Raw genomic sequence first — 26,550 nt, forward strand, 5'->3', positions numbered from 1 at the left:
GCCTCGGAGTTGGTTGGTTGCATGAGCTGCGTATGGGTACTTCAGTGGAAGCTTGTGTCAGAGCTTCGTATGGGATCATCAAGCTGGTGGATTTTGGTGGGCGGGTGGCTGGTATATGCACTAATATCACACCGTACAGGCTGTGGAAGTGCAGCGTATTTGTAACACGCAGGGGTGGCTCATTCCAGTGAATTATGGATGATTTAAATTTTGCTCCCAAATGTGTTGCAATGGGTTTCAATGTTTAATTTGCTATCACATACTGGAGGAATAGTTCTTTGTACTTCTTCAGAGTGCCAAAACGGTTTTGATCTGGCGTATTTAAAACGTTGTAAACAGTATTTTAGTTTTCAGCCTATTAAAAAGCTCAGTAAGCTGAGCAGCCACCCAAACACCACAAGTCGCAGGTTGAAACCCCGGCACATCCGACTCAACGTTTTTATTTTTCTCGTCGTTGATAAATTGGGTACCATTGAGAGCCTAATGACAGTTCAATTTGTACTGTACGTTATAGGAAAGGAATAATGTTATCACTGTGATCGTTATTACCGACTACCTGAAAACATTGAATGTATTATTATTGTTCTTTTATAACGTGCTTAATACCAGCAAGTGTTTTCTAAGCGTGGGGAAGGCAGCCGCTACCTGATCCTGACCCCGGAGTGGTATTAGATGGGCGGATCACGTGGGAGGAGAAGAGAACCAGGGGGACAGGAGGACTCCATTGGGTGAGACGCAGTATTTGTCTTCCTCAGAGGGAGACATATCAGTAATGCCCGAATATGTATGCCCGAATATGTAATGGCTTGTTGTAAGAGGGGGACTTTCTATCCTAAAGCACCTTTTTTTGATGGCGGTAAAAACTGGAATCATCAGTCATTTATTGAGAGTAAACGCCCTTTCACAAAGACACCCATGGTTATGGGAGTGGAAGCTTCTGTGATCAACAGGAGAATGTTAAATGCCAATATCAAAATATTAACCTCTCAGATTTTGGAAATTTGAATTCCCCTGTAAATCGGAACTATTCATTAAGTCCTGATAAAACTTCTTCAGAGGATGCTTTGAAGAATAGAAATGAAAGTAGTACATTTGAAAAGAACATTCAAATTAGAAAAAAGTTATTTGCTAATTAGGGACTTCAAGTCCCACAATGCTCAAAGTACTGCGACGAAGAAGAGGGATGCAGAGGCACAGAACTGCAAGTTGCAGTCTAACTGTATTAATGACCCACACCTGAGGGAGACTAGGAAATATAAAAGACCCCCTGAGTACAGGCCATAGAGAGCAGTAGTGGGAGGTAGAGTGATTGCTGTGAGTCCACGTTGCAATTGAAGCTGAAGGAGTTTGAGAGATGCCGTAGGTGCCGTGATTTGCACAATGAATACCAGCTCAGAGAGGGTCTCTGCCTTCAAGGACCCTGTATGCAGTGGTGCCGCAGCGGGAAGCCTTGTTGATGAAAGCTTTCCCCTTGACGACCAAGAATGCAGAGGTTGCGTGGCGGGAAGCGTTGTTCGTGAAAGCCTTCCTCCTGAAGACTGTGTTTGCGCAGTGGGACATGAAGTATAGAAGCTTTCCTCTGTGTGAAGTGGGCTTTGGTGCAGGCGAGCACCAGAGTGTCCCTGGAGCGAGTAATGCTCCATTCCTGACCGGCGTGGGCCGCAGAAAGGAGCAGTTTGCTGGGCAGAGTGCAGCAGAGAAGCCAAAGGACCCGGAGGCAGCGGTGCGAGCGGATGCGTAGGCAATATCTGGTGAGTTCACTACCAGAGTGTGACCCCGGGATGCTCAGTGATCGCCTTCTGGCCATAAATTATGCTTTCGGATACCAAACTAATATAAAGAACCTGAAGTGGCATTTTGTGCTTTTGAATGTCGAACTGATGCAAACCAGATAAAGTAGCCCAATAAGAACTTTGGGAACAAACAAGAAAGGTATCTTTATACGGTTAAAGACCAGAAAGATTGCTTAAGTCAAAGAAGGGCAATCTCAAGGTGAGTTTATAAGAACCAACATTGCCAAAGCCTAAAAAGGGCAACTAAGAAACCAGTTGTTTGTAAACCATATTTCAAAAGTGAGCAAGAAGCAAGTGTTATGATAGACTTAAACAAGCATTGTCCAATCCAAAGAAGAACTGGTATGAGCAAAAGTCATTCTCGGCCATTGTTAATATAAGAGTGGGAAAACAAGAGTGGCATGAGAGCTGCCTTCCTGATAGAAAGCATTCAGGGAGATGGGAGCGTAACCTGCATTACAAGGCATGAAATAAGCATTGTCGCATAGCAATTTGCTATATCATTCTGTAGGTTTGCTAATGTGTAGCAGAGCTGATGATTTAAATTGACCAGTTCAATTAAAATACAGCTCACCCTGCATTTCTAGTTGTGGCTCAGAGTGTTAACTGCCATTCAAATCTGCTTTCATGGGTATGCAGGACTGGAACACTGTATTTGGGCATAACTGGCTCAGGCTTGAGGGACATTAACGGCCCTGTCCTCCCCCAAAAGTGGTATTTAATGCTGGATTGAAAACCGTTGATATCAATGATGGACAAAAGCCATCTTGTCTACCTGAAGTTGACAATTATCCTGCCTGCTGCAACACCATGCTACGTATGTACTTCATCTCCATCTATGACTTTCCTTTAACATTGTGAACTTTTTGTTTTATGAAATGTCTGAACGTCTTACACAGCAGTACATGGGGCAAGTATACAATATACAGGTCACTGCCCTTTGCAAAACCGACTCCATCCAGCTGCACAAAAAACTGTTTTCCGAGCTTTTTTTATCATATCTATTTGTGTCCAGTCATGCAGCCAACCTTTACATTTCGGAAACAATCATCTCACTAATGTCTTATTTCAGAGCTACACAAAATGCTGCATTGTTGCTCATTTTATGTCTTGGGTACAAATCACCGTTGGTTACATCAAAAATATGAATACAAATGTGCTAATCAAATAAGTTTGTTTGCAAATCAATACAATTTTAATTAGCAATACCTTCTAATCAGTTTTTGAAAACTAACGTATGCTTTGATGGGGCAAAAGTACCTGGGCATATGTTGTGCTTGCATTTTCTTTTCCTTTTCCGAGCTGCTTAAATGCGATTTAGTTGGGGTTGTGTGAGACAGGCCTTAAAACAAGGGACTTGTAGCGCGGTTAAGTGTGTAGTCCATGGCAAACAATTTAATCTCACTGCACATTGCCTAAAAACATTGTGAGTTTTCAAAGCCTGCAATCTTTTATACATAACATTACCACTGTCAAAACAGGTGAAAATCAGTTTGTGATTGTTGAACGTCTTTGAGCAATGCATTGCAAGTGTTATAAAATATAGAGAGGCTGTGCCCACCGGCCATGGCTAGTGGTTTGGTAGTGTTTGGCCGTGCCCACCTGCCATGGGCGAGGGCCATGGCTTTTGGTCTAGTAGTATTCTAAAAATCGGCGGAGTCCCGAGGAGAGTCCCAGTCTACCCCAGTCTCTGTGTGAGAGAGGAGCTGCAGAGACGTACCACTGTTTGTTTCTTTTCCTTGGCCTGCTGTTGCTTTAACGGAGATTCCTTCCTCTGGGTGACTCCACCTTAAAAGGTGTACGCGTGCGCGGAGTCCCGAGGAGAGTCCCAGTCTACCCCAGTCCACCCTAGCCCCACGGCCTCTAGGCGAACCGCTAGCAAGTGGAAATACCAACTAAGTCACATGATGAGTCCGCAAACACGGCTAAAGCAGAAAATCAGACTGGAGTCTGAACGGTTGGAGTCCCCTTCTCAAGCGCCGTTGTTCAACTCTAACTCAAACACAGCGGTATCGAGTGAAGTAGATGAGGTAAGATCTGGTTCCTTAATCGTATCACCTCAGTCTCAAACGACACAATCTGAACTTGTGCTTCCCGTAATGTCAGCACTCAATACAACATCTTTACTCACTATGACTAAAATTGTCATTGATGATGAACAACTCCTCGCTCGCTGTGGATTAAACCCGATTCCGGGTGTGGGTTTAAGATTAACTCTTTCATTTCCATGTGCGTCGTGCCTGATAACATCATCAGAAGCCGCCTTAAATTGTGCTGCTTATAGCAAATATGCACGTGCTTATGAAAGCTCTGACGCCGTAGATAAAATATTACCATCTACACACTGCTTAAAATGTGAACCTGCACAAGTTTGGGCCTTACCCTTATCAATCGCACCACTGATAAGGAACCTAGAAACGACCTTGGAGACAAACGTGATTGAAGTAAACTCCTCTGCGTTTCAGTCTCCCTTTGATGTAACTGACTCGGAGCTTTTGCAAATCCAAGTGCCCACCACAGATTTGAAGGAAGCTAATTTCATATTTCTACCTCCAATAAAACAGCACAGTCTGCAGGTTGACAACAACTTGCATTCCAGTGTGCCACAAAACAGATAACAAATAAATGAAATATCGTTGCCAAACTTGGCACTCGCTTTAGTTCAGCAGCCAGGCACTTGCCATCAAACAACGACAACATTTCAAGGCTCACCTGTAATAAGTACTACTGGTATAGATGTTCGTAGAGAGAGTCTTACAAAGCCCAACTTATCACGCCACTGCGCAAATACAAATATGAGCAGTTGTGGGCGAACACCCCGAGCGCGAACGCCGCATCAATCTTCAACCCCTACTTTATCTCAGTTTCATCAAATAAAAACTGGAAATAAATCTTCTCAAAGAGTCCTTGATCTAGCAGGACGCGAAGCTCGTTTAACCGAGCGATTAACTGCGGACTATAACTCCACCAAAGAAAAGCTTATACAAAGCTTTGGAGAGTCTCCTGTTAATAAACTCACTAATGCAGCGTCGAGTCATTGCATCACTAACGAATCAGCCTGTCAGCCTAAATGCGGTTTTCCCGTGTCAAATATCAGTCAGCAAAGCCCAGAAAACCATTACATCACCTCTGATGATGATATTGCGTTATACGCATCGGAAACTGTGAGCACAAAAGACACGCAAAAAGAACTTGTGGAAAACGAGCCGCGGCCGCAACGAGACATGAGACGAGAGGCAGTGAAAGACCAAATAAATGAATCAAGGCCATCACATCAATATGCAACTTCTGAACATGAACAAATAAATCAAACCTTTCAGTTGCAGCAGGCATTCAAATTCATAACAATGTTTTGGCCGCCACCTCGTTGGCTCTCATACCTTTTTTGTAAAACTTTACAAAAGCTTAAATGAGTCCATAAAAGATCAGGGCGCCCAAATTAGTCATCTCATTTCAAAAGTGGATACAGTAGAACATCTCAATAGTGTACTGACGGAAAGATTGGAAAAAGAGGCAGAGACGTCTTCACAATGGCAATATCGCCTGGGTGATCTCTTGACAAGCACCCACGCTGACAATTCTACTCTAATGGCAGCTACGTTAGAATGTATGAAATGGGTAAGGCATAATACCCAGGCCAATAGAGAACAACATGTTAAGCAGCAAAGCGGCACAGCTGCCGGAAGTAAAATTCACATTCCTCTGAAAATTGCTGTGCCTGTACCAGAATTGAGCCAACCTTCCCGGCAGGCTGTCCAGTCTAAATTTTCGATCGATGGTGTGGAAAGTGTCGGAATTCTACAAACTGTAGCACAGTCAAAAGATCCTAAGAGAGCGTCTACAGCCTCTTCATCCTGTCCACACAAATGCACTGGTGGGAGCTGTGTAAAGATCTCAATTCCTCCAACAGAACCAACGCAAACACTTCAGGCACTTGGCAATGTCCAAACGGCTTCAGCTTCTACCCAAGCCAATCAAGTGGCCAGCGAACCAATACTTGTGCCTGAGGCTCTTAGTACGGCATCAGCTACAGCTTCAATTTCTGTAGTTGGGTCAAAAAACTCCTTTGATATATTTAAAGGCTCGGCTAAAAACTTTCCAGCTGGAAACACAAAGGCAATAAAATTGACTACAAAAAAAAAACAAGAGCCGACCCTAAAAACACAGCGACGAACTCAGTCCGAAAATGTTCTACGAACGTCAAACAATTTGTCAGAAATATATCGACCCCTTCAAAGCTTGCCCTTTTTGACCGCACCACAAAGGATTTACCAGCAGACAAGTTAGCTGCTGCACATTCAGAAGAACGTCCGAGCCGGTCTAATGATGCTAAGCCCTCCACAAATCAAAAGCAAAATCCAAATAAGCGTGCCAGACTAGACTCCGACCCCCAACAAACAGAATATGACGAGGATTCAGTGGATCTATGCAATCTATCGACATATTCTATTGAGTCTGACGAATCGACAAAACCGCATGGTATGTCAAGTAGCAAAACCAAGTCAAATGACAAAAAAAGAGTCCAGCTATAGAGAAAGCTCTTCTGAACAAATAAATAAGCTGGCACAAGGGTCCAGTAAAGCCACCATGTTTCCTTCAGTCCTGTCAACAAAGTCTCTGACACCGAATCAATCCAATACAGGACCGAATTCAATCACAAAAAGTGGATCCAAATCGCCTCAAAATTTCAATCCAAGAATGACTGCTGCACAGCGGAATAAACAAAATACAATAAAAACTAAGGAGAACATCATAAATCAAACCGCTGCAATACAACAAGCTTGGAGAATCAGGGTAGAAAATGTGTTCCCTGACGACAAAGATGTAAATCTAAACCGAAGAAACGTGATGAAACTACTTCACAACATCCCTTCATTATGCACCATAACGACTGAAGACATTTTAATTGTCGAATATATCTCAGAAAAATCTGCTGACAAAGTATTTTTACATATTAGATCATCTGCAGTGGAAAAAACTCTCCTAGCAGCACAGGATGAGTTACTATCCTATGGCTTTGAAATCCAATCAGAGAGAATTCCAACAATCTCTGTTATAAATAACGAGGCAAGAAACGATCATCGACGTGAAGAACTAAGGAGCCACTTATCCCAGAGAGAGCGTGGGTCTGGAATAAAATTTAATCAGAAAGACTCTGTTGAATCCACAAGACGAGCTGTATTACATAAAACACAACAAGCATAACCATCAGTAAAAGCAGGCTTAGAGCTTTGTGGGATCCTCTCCTGGAACACCAGAGGTTTTCACCATTTATTCAATGATTTTCCCACATCTCTAGCAAATAAATTCATCATTTGTCTTCAAGAGACTTGGCTCAGAGAGACCCCGTCAAAAGATGGTTATACCATTGTCCTAAATAAAGCTGGGAAGAATCAACGTGGGAGACCGTTCTCCGGCTTGATTACAATGGTAAATAATGCCTATGGCTGGGAGATACTCCAAACATTTATGCCAAATCTGTTAGTATTAGGTATACTACTCCAGTTAAGATCAACCAAAAACCAACTAAATCCGCAATTATTGATCATTAATTTATACTGGATCCCGGCTATGATTTCATCAGCAAGTTTCATTAAATCTGTGACGGCAATCATTGACCCATGTCTAACATCCTGCCTGGATACAACAATTTTAATATGTGGAGACTTAAACTTCTCATGGTTTGAACGTCTCTTAAAAACAAGACGCAATCTAGTGTGGTCCTTACCAGAGGAGATAAATGGATGGAAGCCATGAATTCAAGGAATTGTGAGATGATCAATGGCTCCATCCGAGGGGATATTCCCCCAAGACCCACTTGGCAAAGAGACAAAAGTCTAAAAACACTTGATTACATCTGGATCTCCTCCTCATTTTGGCCGAAAGTAGAAAAAATGGCCATAATCAAAACATCTGTAAGCGACCACAGCCTAATAGAACTAATTTGCACACTGGAACGATGTCCTACATCGTATCTTCAAAGCTATCCATTGGAGGTGAGTGATGGATTGAACCGTCTGCGCATCAAAGATCATCATATCTGGCAGTTGAGTGACGGTCTGAAGGACGAAACAACAACTAGCTCTGAAAAAGTAAACTATGCACCTCTGTTGATTAAATACGGAACTAAAAGGAAAACAACAAATAAGTATCCGCAACAACAAAAAAAATGTGTCTAGTGCCCAGGTAAATCAGCAAAAGAAACAAATGCATAAAAACATCAGACAAATCAAAAGGAAATGCAGCACAAATTTCGATAAAAAAGAAGAAATCAAGATTTGCAAAATGCAGTATCGAAACTGGCTAAAATCCTTCAAAATAATAAGAGACCAGAACGGGCAGAAACAATGCTCGGTCTTATCATTCAGCGTAAATCAAGTGATTTTTGGAAGATTTTAAACAATAATCACACCCAAGATTCAAGGCTGGAAAATGGAATATCCATGTTATCCTGGGAACAACATTTCAGGAAAGTTTTTGAAGATCCTTCAGCACAAGGCACCATAGAGCCCGAGCAGTCAAACGGCCCTTGGAATGTATGTGAAACCAGAGACAACATCATTGTACTTATAAAACATCTAAAGAACTCACGTGCTACTGGTCCTGACAGGCTAACGAACACTATGTTAAAAGAAAAAATTGAACTTTGGGCCGATTTCATTGTGGATTTGTTCCAAGTAATTGCGGTAGCCAAGATGATAGCGACATCTTGGAGGGAGGCGGTCATTGTCCCGATTTTCAAGAAGGGCAATAGAGACAATCCTGCTAACTATCGCCCTATTGCCCTCCTGGATATAATTGGCAAAATCTTTGCCACATGTTTACAACAGAAGCTTTCTAAATGGGCACTCTCCAACAACCTACTTGATAAGAGGCAAACAGGTTTCACGAAAAATGTTGGAACAGAAGTCAATCTTCTCATAGTGAACACACTAAAGCTTGAAACAATGAAAAACAAGGGAAACATCTTTGTTGCATTCATAGATATGAGCCAAGTGTTTGATCGCATCAATCGCACAACTCTCTGGAAAAAATTAACAGCTTGGTCATGCCCCCTGCAGATTCTCCATCCTCTTATGGCCCTGCATACTGGAACCTCAATAAAAGTTCGTATTGACAACAGAGGCACATTGACGAGAGAGATTCCAACCTCTCAAGGAGTCAAACAAGGCTGTCCTCTAGCGGCCTTATTGTTTAAGCTATAAATTGCTGACTTACCCGAGGCGTTTATGAATGTTCGATGTTTTCCACCAAAACTGAACAAACAACCAATAAGTTATGCAATATATGCTGATGACATTGTCTTATTTGACCAGACTGAAATCGGCCTACAACGGCTTCTACAGGCTTTGGTTCTTTATCTACAAGCCAATGATCTTGAGATCAATGCCGGAAAATCAAAGATAATGTCATTTGGTACAGCTCAAAAATCCTCTTCAAAGGACTTTAAATGGTTAGTAGCAGGAGAAAAGATCGACACTGTTCAAACCATACGATATTTGGGGATCCAAATAAATAAGTCAATCAGAGAACAAGCCTGGATCATAGACCTGAAGCATTGTATGACATCATTCACCCTACAAGGTAAACGTCTACATAATGAATATGGCAAATTTACTCTGATTCCAATCTTGACCTTTTATCGTCAGAAAGTCATCCCTGCTCTGACATACGGGGCGGAAGCAGGACTGAATATCGATAACCGCATCTGGGCAGTCCTAGAAGGTCAATTCTGGAGAGGAGTATTGGTTCTCCCGACGTATGTTTCCATTGTGGCATTAAGGCATGAACTAGGACTGGCCCCCTTAACCAGCTTCATCCTGTGGAAATCCATCGCATTGTTGCAAAAAATGAACTTATTAACTGTTCCACCGGCCCATGAAATTCTGAAAGAATCAGTTGCAGTACGATATTCGGGCATTTTAGAACTCTGGGCCACGAAAATCAGAAAGACGTTAGAAGTCACGGACATTTCTTGGGCAACGGTTTGCGACACTCCACAGATTGCTAAAAAGAAACTTAGACGTTGGCATTGGAAAAAAAACAGCGAACTTCGTGAAGCTATGCCTTCGTCACTCAATCTAGGCATGACCTGCAACAACCTAGATAAGCTACCAAAATATCTAACACGATTTCCATCAAGAGTTTACCGCAACAAATTCCTAAGGCTCTGGTTAAACCTATACCAAACCAAAGAGATGATGTATTTAAGACACTTCAAAGAAATAACAGACAATAGATGCAGGTTCTGTAAAAACGAAACAGAATCTCTTAAGCATCTAGTTTCTGAATGTAGCTATGTGGCTAACCAGCGATCATTCTTTCTTCAAGACTTAACATCGACCTCTCAACAAACTGAATACTTATGGGATTCTCTAATAGCTGGCAATAATGTGAGATTAACCTGTGCCTTGGTTGACTTTCTTGAAAACATCTTAGAAGAAGAATCTTGATAAAAGAACCTTTAAGTTGGAGAGGGCATCAAATCTAACTCAATGATGAATTGGATAGCTAATTCAGAAGGAAACAAAATTTGTTGAAGAAGATGTGAACAGTTTTGTAATTAAAGTTGTGTAAATTTGTCAAGGATGTACCGGGATGTTTCCCCTTTCTGCCCCAGGGGGTGCCACCAACGGGGAACCTGGTTTCACATGTGGTGGAACTGCCCGTCCATACAGGTTTATTGGACGGAACTACTTAGCTGGATTAAGGATATTGAGGGTTATGGTCCATCGCTGCACCCATTGGAAATCCTACTGGGCTCCCCCATGCCGGAGTCGGAAGTGAATGCGTTCCCTAAAGTCATTGGTGCTATGTTACGGGCAGGAAGGCTGGCACTCGCACAAAAATGGAAGAGTGGCCTGGCCCCTTCCAAAGAGGAGTGGCTATGCAAACTTAGGGCGATTTTCAGCTACGAAAAACGTACTGCATTAGCAAATGACACTATGTCTGACTTTACACAAGAATGGACAGCAGTGCTGCTGCACGACGATTGTACCTCTATGCGTTTATAATAGAGGGATTGTACAAAGGCTTACTCTACACAGGGTCTCATGCCCCTTGGAGGCCGAGTCTGACCCTGGCCTATCTTTTTCTTGGTACTACCCCACTGTTTCAAGGAACATGTTTTACTACCAAGTGCTACGCAAGTGTACTCCCTTATGCTTAAAGTAGTTGCATCTTCTCTAAACCTGGCATGCTCATCGCTTGGGGGGAGGGAGCGGGAGGGGGGAATTGGGATTGGGAGTTAAGATAATGGGGTTTTAAATCAGAAAATGTTACCGACAATGTGATTTCTTTTGCATTAATTGCTGGTTGAAAGGGCCGCGAGGTCCACTTTGCTATGTCCATTGTCAATAAAAACATATTTAAAAAAAAAAAGTTGTGTAAATAACTAATTGTTACAATTAAATAAATAAATAAAATCGATGGAATAACAAAACCCTTGAAATTCAAGGAGAAAACATTAGTTAATGGGACGTTAAGGTGAGAACTTAACGCTACAAACCCCCTGAAATTGACCTACAGCCAACTTAATTTGGCGCCTACTGTTGCGCAGCCTTTGGTCACACTGATGGCATCACTGGTGACATCGCTAATAGCAGCATAAATGATATCAATGATTATTTAAATAATGGCATCAGACATAATATCACGCCACATATTTGCCCATATTTAGACCACCCTTATGTTTCTACAAATGTTATATTAACATTTTAGAATAGTTCATAACGAGTCCATTGTTTAAAACAGCAAATGGCTACACTTGCATCATATCACTACTTGCAAAGCTTTCCTTTGTAGTACGTTGTGAAAAGATGTCTGAACTATAAATAGTACACTGCTTAGAATGTTCCTGTTTGTGGAAAATATATCTAAGACATGTTCACTACAATATAATCTGTATATACATTTACAAATAACAAAGCAACACATGTTGAACACTATGTTTTAAAATAGACCTACCTATGCAAATACTCAATTATTTTATTCTATGATAAATGTCTACACGTATCATATTCTTAATGACACGAGAAGTGGTTTAAAACAGGGAACAACAAAGTATTAGGATATTTTTTAATACTTTTCAGGATTATTACTCTAAATGTATAGAAATGAAGTTTTAAAAATCAACATTTGCTTGAAAACATGTACATAGATGTACATTTCTTTTTGTGTGTCTTTTGTAAGTGATTGAAATGTTAAAATTGAAATAAAACTCATACCGTACAAAGTAAAGGTAACCTTTAAATAGTATCCACTTTATTTATTATTAATGAACAAGTTGAACAAAGAAGGATAACACTGACATATCCATTACATCAGGGACTTTTACTCAAATTACAGAAAGCGTATATAAATTAAACAATCAATTATAACAGTGTTAAGATTCACGTAATAAAGTCTTAAGTAAACTACCACAAATTCCTATCCCATAGTAAAAATTCTTAAACCCGACTACAACAGACAACACATCAACAAACACAAGACACAACACCACACAGAAATCTCAACAATCCCCTAACAATGCCATATAGAAAATAAAGCATACATTCGGTAAGTATCAACTTTATAATTAATTAAAAGAACCCCAAATTCTAACATAATGCTCCTCTCGCTTTTGTTTTCCGAACATTACTTCCTCATAGTAAGACAAAGTACTGACATCCAACAGCCAATCATCTACATCTGGCTTTTTCCTTGATTTCCAAACTTTTAGTATTTGCTTAGTTTCCACTACCAGTACCCTGTAAATCCAATCTGTTCTTACCTTGGCCTTATCCCCTCTCCCTCTGCTCGCTAAAAAAATTGTCGAATGACATGTACGCAGAAGCGAGTCCTCTAGGATAATATCTAGTCTATTAAGGACTTCACTCCAAAAGGTGGACTCCCTAGAGCATGTCCATAGCATATGGGATAAGGTTCCCCCATGAAGACCACAGTCCCAACAGACATCATTATCCAATAGGCCTAATTTGGCCATTGGAGCTGGGATCCAATTTAATCTACAAAGAACCCTTTGCCTAATATACCTTAATCCTAAATCCATTTTCGACCGCACACCCACCCGGAGAAGAATTTCCCATTCCTCACTTGAAATGTCCAAACCCAATTCCTCCACCCAAGCCTGGTGAAGTTTCTCCCACGCTTCCACATGAGAGATTTCCATTGGCATTAGTTTCATATATGTAGACACTGCGCATGGAAGAGATCGGATAATCCCACATCGTGGGTCTCTCTCTCATGGGATCCCCTAGCATTCCTTGCCACTTTTTAAATACATTGACTTGTATGTAAGTCATAGATGATGCCATCAGTGATTCAATAAAAGGATCACTCTTTTTTTGTCTCTGATTTGTGTGTGTGTATCAGTCATATGAGGATGTGTCCTCACAGTTGGTCTCTTCCTCGTCCCAGTACTAGGGTGGTGTTTCTGGGGCACAGTTCGGAGGGAAGGAAAGGGAAAGGGCTGACAGCCCACAAAGGCTTTAGGGTTAGAGAGTGAAAAGGGAAAGGGGTATGCCATGTCTCACCCTCGGGTTCCTCTACCTTTCTCCCCAGGCCATCTCCCTCCAGGTAGTCCTCCCTCGCATATCCACCCCCAGGGTCAGGATCCGGTAGCGACAACCCTTCCCAGGCCACCTGGGAGGAGGGTATCTGGAGAAAAGAAGTGAGGACGCCCTCAGGTTCCTCACAACATATATACATTTAGAGTAATAATCATTTTTTTTAATACCCATGTATGGAAATCTTAAAATATATCCTAATACTTAGTTGTGCCTTGTTTTTTAAAGGACTTCTCATGTCATTTAGAAAATTATACGTGTGCACGTTTTTGCTTACAATAAAACAATTGAGTATTTACATATGTTTATTTTAAAACATAGTAAATAATTGGGGTCTAACGTGTCTCTTTCTATTTAGTTCTCATTTGTTTCATAAAACTATATACAGGGTATATTATAGTGAACACGTCTTAGATATGTTTGGTAAAAGATATCTGAATTATAAATAGTACACTGCTTACTTAGAATGTTCCTGTTCGTGCCAAAGTACTACAAAGGAAATCTTCACAAGTAGTGATTTTATGCATGTGTAGATGTTTACTATTTTAAACAATGTTCTTATCTTTAATGAACTATTCTGAAATGCTTATATGACATATGTAGAAACGGGAGGATAGTCTAAATATGGGCAAATACCTAGAGTGCTCTTATTTCTGATGCCTTTAATTAAATAATCATTGGTGTTATCTGTGATGTCATCATTGTGGTCATAGGCTGCGCAACAGGGGGTGCGAAGTTAAGGTGGCTTTAGCTGAATTTCAGGGGATTTTGTTGAATACCTAATTGTGCAAGCATTAATATTGTTCTTGCGACATGATAGTTGCTGAAATTTCAGTAAAAACATAATATAATGAAAAAGGGAGTTTTTACCCCAATTTCCATCACTGTTTTCCCTTCAGCAGTACAATGTTTAAAAGCTATTCCTTCTGGATAGACCTGGTCGTCCTTTTTGTTTGCACATTGCATGTGTGTTATTCATGTATTAAAATGATATTTTATTATTAAAAGTGTTCTATGGCTGGCAACCTTCTCCACATTGCCACTCTTAACTCTCGCTCTGCCATCAAGCATTCCTCTGATATCTGTCGCCTTCTTGAGGAACTGGACCTTGACGTCCTTGGTCTCACTGAGACATGGTTCACAGCCAGCTCTGTCACCAGCTTTGACACACTCCTACCTGACGGTTACAAGATCTTCTCCGTGCCCAGGCCCAACCGTGCAGGTGGGGGTGTTGCCCTTATCTTCCCTGAGTGGATTCCTGCCACTGTCACTCCTACGCAGACCTACTCCTCTTTTGAATGTCTTGTCTGCCAACTCTCTCTCTCTCCTAGCCATTCCCTTACTGTGGCTACTATCTATCGGCCACCTGGTCAAATTTCCCCCTTCCTCTCTGAGTGGGCTGACCTCTCCTCCTCACTCCTGTCCTCAACCACTCAACTCCTCTTTCTTGGTGACTTCAACATCCACCTTGATGCCTCCTGTCCCCCCACTGGACTCTTTCGTGACCTCTGCGACTCTCTCTCACTCTCTATTCTCCCGTCTGGGCCTACTCATTCTGCAGGGCACACTCTTGATGCTCTGATCTCTTCTGACCTTCCCCTCTCTGTCCCTCTCTCCACTCCTCTCTCCTTGAGTGATCACTTTCTCCTAACCTCCCACCTCACCCTCCCTACCCCACAGGCAAAGCCACCCTCATCATTGCCACCCACCTTCTCGGTCATCCGACCCATGAAGCGCGTGTCAGTTGAGGCTTTCGCTGCCACCTTCTCGCCCCCCCCTCCCCCTTCGGCTGACTCCCACCCTGACACAGCCCTCTCCATGCTCCACTCTGCTATATCTGATACTCTTGATATCCTTGCCCCTGTCATGAGAATCCACCTGAAGCCCAAAGCCAAATGTAACTCCTGGTATGACTCGGATCTCGTCACCCTAAAACGCAAGTGCAGGGTGGCTGAGAGGAAATGGCGTGCTTCATGTTCATCCTCTGATTAAACTGGCCTGCCGCCTGCTCCAAAGGCAATACCGTCTCTCCGTTCTCACCAAAAAGAGAGCCCTTATCCAAGCCCGCATCTCTGCGGCATCCAACAACTCGGCTGAACTCTTTAAAATCTGCAAGGAGCTTGCCAACCCTGCTGCAGTCTCTACCTCTCCTGTCCCCTCCCAGGCCCTCTGCACTGGCCTCTCACTTCATCTCAAAAACTCAGGACATCCTATCCTCACTCTCCTCCTATCACCTCCCTCCCTCTCTTCCCGACTCTTCCTCTGGCCCTTCTGCAGCCACCCCTCTGCCTTCCTTCTCTGCCTTTCCACTTTTTTCTGCTGACGAGGTTTCCAGACAAGTCCGATCTATGAAAGTCTTGTCTAAACAGGTTCACCCCTGTTCCTCCAAAACTATCAAGGACCACATCGACCCCCTGGCTCCTGCTCTGGCTGACTTTTGCAACCACTCCTTCGCCTCTGGAGTCTTCCCATCCCCCCTCAAGCACTCCCTTGTGCACCCTCTTCTTAAGAAACCCTCCTCCGACCCCTCCTGCCCGGCTAACTATCGCCCAATCTCCATCACTCCCTTCCTGGGCAAGCTCCTGGAGAAAATCTCCCAGCTTAACCTCCATGCTGAAACTGTTGGTAGTCTCCATGACCATCAATCTGGTTTCAGAGCGGCCAGAAGCACGGAAACTGCTCTCCTGAACATCCGCGAGGACCTGCTCTTGAACCTCGACTCCAACACTCCGTGTGTTCTCATTCTGCTCGATCTCTCTTCTGCCTTTGACACTGTCAACCATGCCATCCTGCTCAACCGTCTCTGTGATGACCTGGGTATCACTGGTCAGGCTCTGGCGTGGCTGACCTCTTTCCTTTCCAATCGACCCTCCCAGGTCCAACTTGGGTCCTTCCTCTCTGACCTCTTTTTCTCCACCCGTGGTGTTCCCCAGGGATCTAATCTCTCTCCCTGGCTGTTCAACCAGTATCTGGCACTCCTTGCCCACCGCATCGCCGCTCTCTGCCCCTACTTTCAGTGCTATGCGGACGACACCCAGCTCATTTTCAGGCTACACTCGGCCTCCTCCTTTCCTTCCCTCATCTCTGACTGTCTGTCTGCCATCCAGGAATGGTGTGCCGCCAATGACCTCTCCCTTAATGCTAGTAAGACTGAGATTCTACTCATCGGCACACCCACTCCCTCCTTCCCTGTAGCTCTCTGGCCATCCTCGCGTGGCCCTCCTCCTGCTCCTACCTGCAAGGTAAAAAACCTCGTGGTCATCTTCGACTCCACACTCTCCTTCTCTCCTCATATATCTGACGTCTCTAAGAAGTCACACTACCAGCTGCACCTCCTCAGAGGTATTCTTCCCTTCCTCTCCTTCCCCCAGAAGCTCACTGTCTCGCGAGCCCTGGTTCTCTCGAAGCTGGACTACTGTAACAGCCTCTATCTTAATCTGCCTGCCTCCACTCTCCGCCCCCTGCAACTCATCCAGAACAGAACTGCAAGACTTGTCCTTGGCCTCAAACCCAGGGACCGTATCTCTCCAGGACTGAAATCTCTACACTGGCTCCCAGTGGCTGCGAGGATTAAGTTCAAAACCCTCTGCATTGTCCACAAGGCCTTCTGGGGCCTGGGGCCTAAATACCTTCAACTCGCTCTTCCTAAATATCTTCCTTCCCGAGCCCTTCGCTCATCCATCTCCAACTCCCTCAGGGTCAGCCGCTTCTCGAAGCAACGAGTCGGGGGTCGATCTCTCGCCGTGGCAGGGGCCTCCCTCTGGAACAGCCTTCCTGCCTCCCTGAAACTTGAGGAGAACCATCTCCGGTTCCGGAAGCACCTCAAAACCTTCCTCTTTGCTTCTGCTTTCTCTCTCCCTCTCCCCTGCTAAAGTCTCGACTGAATCTGCACCGAATCTGCAACTGGGCCACTCTCACCGACCTCGGTCCTGGTCCCAGACACTCTCCTCTTGCACTGCCTCCCTGGCAACCCCTGCACTGAGGGACTGTCTCTGTATCCCTACAGCCCCCCCTTTCCCAGCACTTGTCTGCACTTACCTTGCACTTGCCACCAGCTGGCCCTATTTATTTACTTATTCTACTTACTTGTACTGCACTTCCCCCCCCTCCCCTTCCCCGAATCTGCAACTGGGCCACTCTCACCGACCTCGGTCCTGGTCCCAGACACTCTCCTCTTGCACTGCCTCCCTGGCAACCCCTGCACTGAGGGACTGTCTCTGTATCCCTACAGCCCCCCCTTTCCCAGCACTTGTCTGCACTTACCTTGCACTTGCCACCAGCTGGCCCTATTTATTTACTTATTCTACTTACTTGTACTGCACTTCCCCCCCCTCCCCTTCCCCGAATCTGCAACTGGGCCACTCTCACCGACCTCGGTCCTGGTCCCAGACACTCTCCTCTTGCACTGCCTCCCTGGCAACCCCTGCACTGAGGGACTGTCTCTGTATCCCTACAGCCCCCCCTTTCCCAGCACTTGTCTGCACTTACCTTGCACTTGCCACCAGCCGGCACTATTTATTTACTTATTCTACTTACTTGTACTGCACTTCCCCCCTCCCCTTCCCCTTGCACTTTTCCCTTCCCCCTACCCCTGCACTTGCGCGGTCTGAATGACACCTGGCCTAGTAGGATCGTTGTCTGTCTTCCCCTTGTTCCACCCCCCCCGCCTCGTCGCGCCTTGAAACACTTGTGTATAGGCGCGTTACAAATGCCATATCATATCATATCATGGCTCGTGTGATGAAATATTATTTCAATATGGCCAGTGTTGGTATACGTAAATATTTTGGAATTCTCTTGGTCCATTTTGTGGGTTCCTTTTTAAAAGCATTGCTTTCTTTTTGTTGGCTTCCTAGGTTTCTTGATTTTTATTTTGTGACCTGTCGCTCCAATCCTTTTTGTGGTATGCTGCAGTAGTGTTCCATCAGGCTACCAGGGCAGGGGTGCTTTTAAAACAAATTAAAATAATTTTAAGCACCCATTTTGCTTCCAGGATGACTGTTACCCTGCTGTGGAGTAGGGCGTTTTGCGCGCTTTCATTTTTGGTGCTGGAAACAGTTGTACGTTTTCCTGCATTAGTAGCCAAATTGGCCTGCAGGGTAGCCATTTTGGAAATTAAAGCATTTGTCTAAGTCCATTTATTTCAGACCATTTCTTTATCTTTGTGGACCATGAGGCAAGCTTAACGTTGCTTATGTGAGCTCACTCTGAGCCCCGCCCTGTACCCATTAGTGGTTGGAACTCAGTTGGACTGGCATCCTACCCTCAGTTAGACCCAGTGCACACCCAAGGTAGGGGGGCCTGTGTGGGGCGTGGCTTTAGGACCAGCCTGATTCATTCTGGTGTGGTGGATTAGAAGAAGGAGTCGGACATGTTTAAAGACATTCTGACTTCATTTTAATGAAATAAAATGAATAAGGCCTGTTTTTACCTACTGCTAGATGGATTTCACTGCCTATCTAAAAGTACTAAAGGTGCTTGTCGGTCATCAGGAAGTCCCAAGTAAAATGTCTTCATCCCAAACCTAACTCTACTTGACACTACCATTTAAAATATAAGCAACTCAAGCGAGGCCAAGAGAATGTCTTTCTTCCCCTGATCTTCTTTCATCTCCTTGTGTTTTAAGTCTCTCTTTTTTTACTTCATATGTTTCCGAATGCAATCGTCTGGAATATTCTCTGGATATCTCATTGAAAGCTCTTGTAGCTCTTCCACAGTGTTTTGGGGTTTTATCTCTTTACTGATTATACTTGTGATAATTCTCCTTAAGATACTTTCCCATAGTCTTGTAGCTCTTTCACAGTATTTTAACCCAGGCTTTCCTTGCTTCGGCTGAACTTGATCCAATTTGATAATCCCCTTTGCTGGGTTCTCTCTATATAACTATCGCTTTATCTTGTTCACTTGGTAGTCCTATCTCACATCACTCATTGCAGGATTGTATGCCAGATTTTCTCCACTCTTAACCTTTAAACTCGTAGGTTAGTTTCTCTTTGTTCTAGGATATTTGGTTCCAGTCTTTAACTATTTCCTATACAGGATTTCCTGTTATTCTCTTTAACTGTTGTCCACACTACCAGTTAAACAGTTTGTTAGTTAATATCTCATACTTTTAAAAAAAAATAATTTAAAAACAATTTTATTGATTTTAACAAACAAAAACAACCAGAAGAAACCAGACTGTGAACATCAATCGTAGCTTTCAAATATTATGTACAGTATCATGTTATGTCCACCGCTGTCTCATTACCCTCCCCCATCCCGAGTTTACGCCACTTCACCACCTTCTACTGCTCTATCTGGGGGTATCCTCCTCTCCGCACCCCTGAGGAATCATGGTCTTCTAAGTTGGTGAGGGCAGGCTCGGACAGTGTAGCTACTAAGTACCTCCAGGCCCTAAATGTCTCTGCTTCTTCTCCCCCCCCTCTGTTGACTGCTTCACTCCACACCACCTTTTCCATATCCACCCATTTCTGAAGGTCGTGCCACCAAACTTCTACTTTTGATCTATTACTTGCTTTCCAGCCCATGGCAATTCTGTGCTTGGCAAGTATATAAGCCAAGTCTTTAGGTTTACTCACATGTGCCAGTTTACGCGGCTTAGAACCCCCCCCCCCCTCCACCATGCATGCCCACAAAGATGCCACCTCCCAGTTTAATCCCCTTCTCGGTCAAAAGGTGGACCCCCGCCCCCCCAGAATCTCCTTATTTCCGGGCATGCCCAGAACATATATATTATTCCTGCGTTCACCTCCCCACATTTAGGACATGTTTGTATTCCCGCATTCTTGAACTTTGCAATCCTCTGATGGGTCCTATACGCCCTATGGGTAATATATAACTGGATTTGTTGCAACCTTGCGTTCCTGGACACTTTTTTGTGGTATCTCTGAACCCTCGCCCACTATCTGTCACTCATAGATTCCCTGGCTTCCTCTTCCCAGTCCCGCCTCAACTGGAGCGCCTCCTTCCCCACCCTTGACATCAGCAGTTCTTAAATTCGGGAGACCTCATGGCCACCGTCTGATATATCATAACATTTTTCTATGGCTGTGTCGTTCAGACCCTCCAGCACTATTTCTGACCAAGTATCTTTTATGTTCTGCACCAGCCTAGTTTAAGTGATATATTGTCCCCGGTGTAGACTGATGTCTTCCACCAGTGTATCATACTCCACTGCCTTCCCTTCTTGCCATGCATCCCGCAGCTTTGCTATACCAATCGGGTCCCAATGCCTCCGGATTATCTTCCTCAATTGCTTGTCCACTCCATTCGGTGTCACTAGCGGCATTTGTGGGGAACACGGGATCGGGTTCTCCATGACCCGACAAGCCCTTTGCCAAATCTTTCATCCTCCCGTCTTGCTGTGGTTTCGGCAACCATATCCAGTCTTTTAGGAAAAACGGGACACAATCAGCCCTCAACAATCTGGACTCTGATGTTGAGTCTTCATTCCTGCAGGTTCATCGAGGGTTCCATTTGGTAACTCTTGCTTCTATTTCCGTAGTACTTCTAGGGGAGTCAGGGGCCTCCCACTGTCTGCGGTACTCGTCTGGATGCCGTGCCTTTGTTCAATTAGATGGCGCCCGCCATCTTGGGTGTCAACCCCCTCTTCGCCGGTGGTGCTGGGGGTCTCCGCACCAGTCTCCTGATCAGCCAGCCAGGTATATCTTACGTCCGATCCCATTATTTCACTGCCTGTCTTCAACCAAGGCTCTGCGCCCCTGCAGCGGCTCCCGGTCAATGTTCGCGGCTCCCCATTCGTAGTAACAATGTATCTGTGTGTGTTCCGAGATGATCAGTTGTTTCGATGGATGTCGCACAGTCCGTGCTTTTCTGTGTCTCAGCTGCAAAGTCGCCAACTTTCGTAGCTGAGTAACTTTGTAGTGCCTCGCCCTTCTTTAACGGGCCGCGCTGCGCCTCACTAGGAGCAGCTTGCACAAGCTCCGAGATCAACAAAGGCTTAGGGCAGACGCCATCTTTCCAGTTCCAGTCACGGGGACCCTCGCACTCCGTGTCCCTGTTCGTCGCTTGGCAGCCTCTATTGTCATAGTGCAACAGCTCACTGTATGCCTCGTACCTTCACGCACAAGAGGTTCCAATATAATCTTTTATAACGTATGTGCAAGTTCCATTTTCAACGGATCAGTGTCGGATCTCGGGAGCCCTCAGGAACTGCGACCTAGCTCATGGCTCTGTAGCCACGCCCCCCAATATCTCATACGTATGACTGGGACGAGTTTCTCTCTTCATATAATCTTCCACCTACAGCCTCCCGCTTTTCCCGTAATCCCCCGGTACCTCTTTATATGCAGGGGAACATTGCAAGGCTTGGCACTTGCTCAGGAAGTTCTCTTCGGTATTTGGCTTCTCATGCGTTGGGTTTGTCGGCTTCCTGCTCTCAGCTTCGCTTCCGGTTGGAGCCATATATGGATGCTGGCGATAGGGAGCTGCTTGCACTCTCCGCTGTGATGATCTCGGGGTGCTTTGCCGGCTGTCCTACCAACCACAATCTGGTCGTGGTCACGCCACCACCTGATGTACAGGATTTCTGTCGCCTGCTTCACAACGGTCTCCCGCATTGTATATGCCGGGCCTCAAGCATCTCAGGCTGGCGTTCTTCGCCTCCTCAAAAAATGTGTGCTCTGTGGCTCGTCTCTGCTCCATTGACGTGATTTAGATCACCCTTATGATATGATATGATTTGGTATTCATAATGTGCCTGTATACAAGTTTTTCTAGGCACCACAAGACAAGGAAGGGGGGGGTCCAAGGGAAGATAAGACAATGATCCTACTAGGCCTTTTCATTTGGATCGTGCAAGTGCGACAACAAAAGTGCAGGGGAAAGTGCAGTCAGGGCACCAAGGATCGGAGTAAGCGCAGCCCGGGCAGCACCACTCTGGGTAAGTGCATGTAAGGCAGGGGGGGTGGGCAGAAGGAATTAGTTACAGCCCCTAGTGCGCAGAAGGCCAGGAAGCAAGTGTAGCAAGACTGGTCAATGGAGGGGTCTGGTACCCTGTGAGGCTCTAAGGGTACCCGGCAATCAGTCCGGGCAGGCAGACAGGAATGCTAGCAAGGAAGGGGAGAGAGAAGGCAGAGGAGAAAATGAAGGTCTTCAGCAGCTTCCGGAACTTTAGGTGGTCTGGCTCAAGTTTGAGAGGGGCAGGAAGGCTGTTCCAGAGGGAGGCACCTGCAGAGGAAAGAGATCTACCCCCCCCCACTCTCAGCTTGGAGAAACTGCTGACCCTTAGGGTTCGAGGTAGCTGAGCGAAGGACTCTAGTAGGAAAGTATTTAGGCAGAGAAAGTTGGATAAAGTGTGGGCCCCGGCCCCAGGAAGCCTGGTGGACGATGCAAAGGGTCTAGCTCTTGATCCTTGCAGCCACCAGGAGCCAGTGCAGAGATTTCAGGGCTGGAGAGATGTGGTCCCTCGGCTTGAGACCAAGGATAAGTCTTGCAGTCCTGTTCTGGATTAGTTGAAGGGGGCGAAGAGTTGAGTTAGGTAAATTGAGAAAGAGGCTGTTGCAGTAGTCCAGCCTGGAGAGAACCAGAACTCTGGAGATGGTGAGCTTCTGGGGAAGGTGAGAAAAGGTAGACTGCCTCAGAGGAGGTGTAGCTGGAAGTGTGCCTTCTTGGCAAGGTATGTAAGGTGAGGAGAGAAGGAGAGTGTGGAGTCAAAGATGATCCCCCCAAGGTTTCTTGCCTCTGAGGAGTGCAAGGGTAGAGGACCTAAGGAGGGCAGCCAGAGTGCGAGAGGGAAATCGGGAGCAAGGGTCCCAATGAGCAGAATCTTAGTCTTACTGGAGTTGAGGCAGAGATCATTGGAGGTGCACCACTTCTGAATCACAGATGGACAGGGTATAAGCGAGGAAGGAGAGGAGGCTGAGGAAAGCCTGAAAGAGAGCCTTTTGTCATCCGCATTAAACACTTAAAGTATGAAGAGAAGCTGGAAGTCAGGTGGGCCAAAGGGGCCAAGTAGACATTGAAGAGCCAGGGGGAGAGGATAGAGCTCTGGGGGACACCACAAGTGGAGAGAGAGGTGGTGGAGAGAAAGGACCCAAGTTGGACCTGGGAGGGTCGGTCCAGGATGAAAGAGGTCAACTATGCCAACGCCTGATCCGTGATGCCCAGGTTCTCACGGAGTCGATTAACCAGGGTGGCGTGATTGACGGTTTCAAAGGCAGAGGAAAGGTCAAGGAGGATGAAGACAGCGGGAGAGCTGGAGTCCAGGTTAGAGAGTGAATCTTCACGGATGTTCAGAAGAGCAGTTTCCGTGCTTCTGGCTGCTCTAAAGCCACACTGATGGTCATGTAGACAACCATCAGATTCAGTGTGGAGGGTTAGCTGGGAGATGACCAGCTTTTCCAGGAGCTTGCCCAGGAAATGAGTGATGGCGATCGGGCAATATGTTTGCCGGATAGGAAGGATTGGCAGAAGGCTTTTTTTCAAAGGGGGTGCACAAGGGAGTGCTTGAGGACAGAGAGGAAAGATCCAGTGGCGAAGGAGTGATTACAGAAATCAGCCAAGGCCGGAGCAAGGAAGCAATGTGGTCCTTGATAGTTCTGGAAGAGCAGGGGAGCACCTGCTTGGAAGACACTTTCATAAATCAGACTTGTCTAGAGACGTTATCAGGGAGAAGGAGGAAAGAAGGAGAGCGGGAGAGGCAGCCAGAGGGGGCATGTGAGAGGTAGAGGAGGAGGAAAGTGAAGACAGGATGTACTGGGTTTTAGTGGTGAAATGAGAAGCCAGAGCCGATCAGAGGACCTGGGAGGGCACAGGAGAGGTGGAGACGGCAGTTAGATTGGTCAGCTCCTTGCAGATTTTAAAGCGCTTGGCTGTCTTGTTAGAGGTAGCAGGGACGTAGGCTTTAATATTGGGCTCTCTTCTTAGAGAAGACAGAGTATGTATTGCCTTTGGAACAGGCGACATGCCAGTTCGTCAGAGGAAACGCACAATGACCTCCACTTCCGCTCAGCTACCCTGCACTTAGGTTTCAGGGTGGCCAAGTCAGAATCATACAACGAGTTGCACTTGGAGGTAGGCTTCAGACAGATCCTCATGACAGGGGCAAGGATGTCCAGAGTGTTGGAGATTGAAAGATGCAGATTGGCAAGGGCTGGGTCAGAGTGGGTGTCAGCTACATGAATAGGAGGGGCAGAGCCTCCAGAGTCTTCTGTCCACCCCCAGGGAAGTGTCTAAAACCCCCAGGGGCTGTGGTAGCAGTAGGGGTAGGGAAAGGCATGTACTTGTCACTATGCAGCAGTAAAGAGAGCAGGGAACAACCCCTGCAGTTGGCAGCTGCTGTCAATTGCCAACACAGGAGAGCTTTACCAATGTCACATTATCTTTTTATTGATAATCCACTGCTCAAACCATCAAGTAACCTTTGGTGTGTATTAATACACCATACCCTATAGAACACATCAATACAGAGTAGTTCAAGTAGATGCCCCATACTTAATATTCATGTTCAAATGCGCCTGATAACACTCAGTAATGAACATTCATTGAACGTGTTTTACACTCTCATGTACAAAATACATCTCTTAATTATGAGTAATATGTAATAAAGAAACATTGCTCTTATTATTGTCAACATGCACAACACTCTATTAATGAAAAAGCTGAAATCATTGCCATCGTCGCTACCTCTGATCAGCCTTCTCCATGAAAACCTAGTCGCCCTATAAACCAACTACCTGCCTCACCAGATCACCAAATCATTGTGGGTAGTCTCACTGAACCACCTGCCCAAATATCTACAAATATCCACCATCTACAGGCCCCCTTGTCCTATCTCTCTTCTGAATGGGCCAACCTTGCCTCCTCATTCTCAACCTCTTCTTCCAAACTCCTCCTCCTTGGTGACTTAAATATCCACCTCAACTCACTTGAATCATCCACCTCACAGTTCCGTGCCCTCTGTGATTCCCTCTCTCTCTCTCTCTCTCTCTCTCTCTCTCTATTCTTCCTTTTTTCCTGACCCACTGTGGACGCCCTCATTTCTGGCGACATCCCTATCTCTGAATCGGTCACCACCTCCCTCTCTTGTCCGACCACTCTTTCCTCTCCTCCCGCCTTGGGCCCTTTGGCCCTCTATCCGATTTCCCCCCCACCCCTACGCCCCAGTACTGCCAGCCTCTTTGCCGTCATACGACCGATAAAGCGAGTGTCAGTCGCTGCTTTTGCCTCCATCTTCATCCCACCCCCGCCTCTGACTCTCGCTCCAACTCTGTCCTTGCTAAACTGCACCTCTCCATCTCTAACACCCTTGACATCCTTGCCCCTGTCATGAGGATCCGTCTAAAATCTTCTTCCAAGAACAATTGCTGGTATGACTCTGATCTAGCATCTCTGAAACGCAAGTGCATTGTTGATAAATGGAAGTGGCTGACCTTGGGTTTTTCCTCTGACAAACTGGCCTGCTGCCTGCTCCAAAGGCAATATCGTTTCTCTATCCGCTCCAATAAGCGGGCCCACATCCAAGCCTGCATCTCTGGAGACACTAACAACATGGCGTAACTTTTCAAAATCTGCAAGGAACTCGACAATCCAGCTCCTGTCTCTACATCTATCCTTCCTTCCCAGGCTATCTGCACATCAAAAACTCAGGACATCCTGTCCTGACTCTCCTCCACCCCCATCCCCACTCTCGTGCCTGCTCTCCTGCCTTGCTTGGCTCCCCGCCTCCTACCCTCCGCACTCTTCTCCCTCCTGCCCATAGCAATGGACTAGATCTCTAAAGTTGTCCTCTCTATGAAGGTCTCCTCCAAAAAGGTGCTCCCCTGCTCTTCTAGAACCATTAAGGACTACATCTCCTCTCTCGTCCCGGCTCTCACTGACATCTGCAACCACTCCCTCGCCACTGGCTATTTCCCTCTATCCCTCAAGCACTCGCTTGTGCACCCTGTCTTAAAAAAAAGAAAACTGTCTGCTGACCACTTCTACCCGGCTAACTATCGCCCTATCTCCACTAACCCCCTTCCTGGGAAAACTCTTGGAAAAGGTGGCCCTCTGTTAGGGAGAATTCTCTGTTTAGGCTGAATTTCCTAACCTAGTGAGTCCCCCAGCAGCTTTGCTGGATTTTTGGGGTTTATTTTTTTCTCCTGCCAAGAGTGAGACTCTTTCTCCCTCACTCTTGGGCATGATTTGAGTGTGTTTCTTTGACTCTAGATGTGTTTAATGGGCTA

General features: G+C 45.4%; 1 protein-coding gene across 2 annotated transcripts in view; it reads left to right on the forward strand.

Moving 5' to 3' along the window:
• Positions 1-26,550, forward strand: part of SMIM14 (small integral membrane protein 14) — an 821,041-nt gene that overhangs the window by 587 nt on the left and 793,904 nt on the right. The window lies entirely within an intron of this gene.

The sequence above is a fragment of the Ambystoma mexicanum genome, chromosome 6q (assembly GCF_040938575.1).
Source record: "Ambystoma mexicanum isolate Mex_15411 chromosome 6q, UKY_AmexF1_1, whole genome shotgun sequence".
NCBI classification, from domain to species: Eukaryota; Metazoa; Chordata; class Amphibia; order Caudata; family Ambystomatidae; genus Ambystoma; species Ambystoma mexicanum.